Source organism: Micromys minutus, assembly GCF_963924665.1.
Source record: "Micromys minutus genome assembly, chromosome: 10".
Classification (NCBI taxonomy): domain Eukaryota; kingdom Metazoa; phylum Chordata; class Mammalia; order Rodentia; family Muridae; genus Micromys; species Micromys minutus.
Window position 1 is genome coordinate 6,319,013 of NC_137979.1, and position 4,546 is coordinate 6,323,558.

The following is a 4,546-nucleotide window of genomic DNA, read 5'->3' on the forward strand; positions in this document are numbered from 1 at the left end:
TTTCCATTAAGTTTAAGGAACGTTAAGCAATATGCTTTATTTTAGAGGCGTTGGTATTACAGATCAAATATTTATTTATTTGATTTTTGAGATAAGATCAATGTTGGTTGGCCTTGCACTCATAGAGATCCACCTGCTTCTGCTTCCCAAGTACTGGGCTTAAATGTGTGTACCACCGTGCCTGTTTTACCTTCATTTATTTTGTTTCTTGTAGGCATGTGTGTTTGTTCAGACCACAGAGTCATGGAGGTCAGAGAACAAAGCAGTTCCCCCTTTTACCATGGGAGTTCCAGGAATCATCAGAGTAGTGGGCTGTCACCTTCCCCCGCTAAGCCATCTCGCTGGCCCACAGGGGACACATCTATAAAATATCTGTTATCTTTCCTCCTGTCTGTAAGCAGTCCCATAGAGCTTTCTAGAATAATGTAAAGTGACACTGTACTGTTCATTTCCGGGTGGTGACATTGGGGTCATTTACACTTAATCGTACTGCCTAATTATTTAAAGTATACATATTGTTTTTATACAGTTGAGCAGGTTGACCCCCACAGGACTAGGTGCTGAGGATTTGAACTCAGATCTCTGTGTTTACGCAGCAGGTTCTTTGCAGACTGGAGCTAGTCCCAGTTCCTTTTCTAGCATTTCATGGAATCTTTAGCTATATACATGCCAAGCAGACTAAATACCTCATTTTCCAGCTCTGGCAAATGGAACGCAAGCAGAAGTACCGGAAGTGCCCCATGGCAGCCTCTGGAAGGAATCATTTGAGAGTGTTCATTTCCCCCATACCGTCTCCATTCTCTTTCCATCCCTGGTTCACAGACACGGTGTCACCACCACACTGGACCATGAGGGCAAAGCCATGGTTACCAACAACAGTGTGGAAAAGTCAACTGAGCACTGGGCTATCCTGGACAACATAGGAAGAAGAGAGGAGGGAGGAAGAAACTTTAATGTTTTGAAGCGACTGATCTAATTCTAACTAGCATGTGACCTACACACACACAGAGATGTAGCTCGTAATTCCATTTATGTTGTATGTCAGCACAGGATATGAAGCAGCTGGCTTGGCATACTCTTAGCCATGTCACCTACATTTGACAAAAATATTTTCATAGGAAAATATACAATTGAGCATGGGGGAGGGGCGGAGATCTCGTCTGTAATCCAGAACTTGAGAGGCTGAGCCACAGGATGGCTGCAGATGTGAGGCCAGCCTGGAAAAGAAAAAGGGTCAGGGAGATGGCTCATCCGTACAAACATGAGGACCTGTGTCCAGATCCCCAGCAGCTATATGAAAAGGCTGGTGGGGTGGTGGATCCTAGAGATCAGGTCTAGAGGAAAAGGGAGGGAGCTCGGTGTTCAGGGAGAGACCTTGACTCAAAAAAGAAAAAAAAAAGTGGGGAAGAGATAGAATCTCTGGAGTATACCTACATACCTGTGCATATACATCTCCAACACACACCCACACAGACACACACACACAGACACACACACACAGACACACACACACACACAGACACACACACAGACACACCCACACAGACACACACACACACACACAGACACACACACACAGACACACCCACACAGACACACACACACACACACAGACACACACACAGACACACACACACACAGACACACACACACAGACACACCCACACAGACACACACACACACACAGACACACACACACAGACACACACACACAGACACACCCACACAGACACACACACACAGAGACACACACACACACAGACACACACACACAGACACACACACACACACACACAGACACACACCCACACAGACACACACGCATGCACACACATGGAGGGGGTTTGAAGCCAGCCATGGTTGCCATGAAATCTAAGCACTTAAGAGACAGAGGCAGGAGGATCTCTACCAACTTTAAGCCCAGTTTATTCTACAAAAGCCAGGACAACATGGTGAGACCCAGTCTCACCCCACCCTCCTCACCAAACACATAATTAAAACAGGGATAGGAAATAAAATATGAACAGAACATTAAAGAAACAAAGTTAGTAAATCCACTATAAGAGGTCTGTGGGCTCAGCAGGAACTAGATAGAGCACAGCTGGTCGGCCCTGGTGCTGGGGATGCTACACAGGGCTCTGCTCCTGCTACCCAAGTGCCTTGCCACTCAGTCACACCCTGGCCTCCCACCCTTTGAACATTTTATGAACTTGAGATAAAGATCAAGAACTTCTTTTACAACCCTCCCCACCAGTGCTGGGGAGCAAGTCCAGGGGCCTTGTTCCTGTGAGTCAGGCAACCCCTTCCAGAGATACATTCCAGGCTTTTTATTAAAGAAGAAAAATGAAAGTCATAACAAAAATAACAGGAGAACCATGAAAAATATCGAAACCTCTATGCAACAAAAGAAATGACAAACTATCAACAGACACATGAGAAGCAAGAGGCCAGGAAGGCTCTGTTTCCTGCAGTGAGGTCTGCCTTGTTTAGATTCCTGCTGGCTTTGCATATGGGGGAGGGATTGGGGTCAGGGTAGGGTGGGGTAGAGAGCGGTATCCTTGGCCTTCTCTGGGACAATGCTCTTCAGGCAACCAAAAGCTCTAAGGACTTCCTAAGGGACTTCTTAGCCTTTGATCATGTGACTTTGGGACCAGTGTGCCCTAGGTGTATCCCTGGGTGTGTATAAGGACCACATGGAATATTGCTGTAGAAAACCCTCTGCTACAAACGAAAAGATCATTCATTTTACTCACCCTCAGTCCCCACAGACAATCCTTACTCCTTCAGAAGTGCAAAACCACAGCTGCATGAACCGAGTGACACCCACAATATGAGAAATCGGAGGGAGGCCTGGAGATGAGGAGAAAGTTTTCCTAGGAGAGTGGACACATCTCAAGAGAGGGAAGTCACCTGTCTTCCCGGTGTGTGTGTGTGTATGTGTGTGTGTGTTTCCATTTCAGCTACTGATTAGAACTGCTAGAGGTAGGTGTTTGTTTACTTGTTTGAATTTAAATTATGTTTCGGTGTGTGTGTGTGTTAATGTATTCAGTGAGTGGTACAGGTGGTGTGTGTGTGTGTGTGTGTGTGTGTGTGTCTTTGTTTGCCCAAGGAGGCCAGAGGCATCAGACAACCCCTGGATCTGGAGTTACAGGCTGTTGTAAGCTGCCCCACGATTTGGATGCTAGAAACCAAATATGGGTCTTCCAAAAGACTGCTGAGCGGTCTCTCCATCCCTTGCTCCTTTTGTTTTGAGACAGGATCTCTCTGTGTAGTCCTGGCTGGCCTAGAACGTATTCAGTAGATCAGGTTGGCCTCAACTCACAGAGATCCACCTGCCTTTGCCTCCCGAGTGCTGGGATTAAAAGTGAGTGCTGCTGTGCCAATGTCCTGCCTCTAACTTCCAAATACTAGGATTATAAATGAGCTCCTTCACATCTGGGTTATGTAGTGCCGGGCACAGAACTCAAGGCTTCCTGCATGCTAGCTAGCAAGCACTCTACCAAACTGAGCTGCATGGGGCCGGATTTCTTGTCAGAGCAGTGTACAAGGAACAACAGCAAGGTGAGGCAGCCAGCAAAATAAAAACAGTTAAGTATTTTAAGGTACTGAAGCTGGGTACCTTGGAGACAAGCTATGGTTTGTAAAGGAAGATGGAAAAAGCCTCTTCGGAGACAGAGGGTGAGTGGTACCGAAGCTATGGGGGGTTGGAGGGGGCAGGAAGTGTTCTACAGCATGGGGTGTGCCAAGTACAGATGTGGTCTTCAGATACCTCCAGCAGGCATACATATCCACTGAGTGGGAGGACAGCCTTGTTTCTCAAGAAGATATTGAGGGCGGGGTGCACACTAGTGGGCAGTGGAGGAACGGATGCAAAGTTTGTCTTACTATCAGGGAGACCAGAGAGAAAGGGAGGGAAAGGAAGACGGGGACAACTGGATCTTGTAGTCACTGAAAAAGAATACGCAGCCCCTTGAGACGTTTGTGCAGGTTTTTTGAGTGGTATGGTTGGCGAAGAAGATGTGCGTACTGTAAGAACCAAGGTCCTCTTTGCAAAATGACACAACTCCAAACTCGTATGACAAACAAGGTGAGGATCACTAGCAATATGCTACGTAGCCGGTCGAGCTCCGCTTCCCAAACAGTGCTGCATCTTTCTCCGGTTTATCATTGCGCAAGGAGCCAAAGGCTGCCTGGCAGGATGCACCGGTCCAGCCCAGGGCTCCCGCCCTAGCTCTGGCTTAGAGCATCAGGTGGGACCTATGGCACAGGCAGAAGAGGCTGAGGGGTCTCTCTCAGACTTGTCCCAGTGCGGTTGTAGATTCCAGAAGAGACAGTCAGCTTGGAGGCAGAACCCCCAGGGCACACGTAGCACCCCTCGTTGCTATGCTCTAATCCAGTTTCCCAGGGACACGCAGCAGGCCTCGGAGAGCGGCCCGGGTCCCCCAGACGTGGCAATCCAGACCCCCCCACCCCGCAGACTACAAGTCCCAGCAGCACCCGCAGCTAGTACCTCCCGCCAAGCCGCGGAGACCCCCGGTCGGTCCCA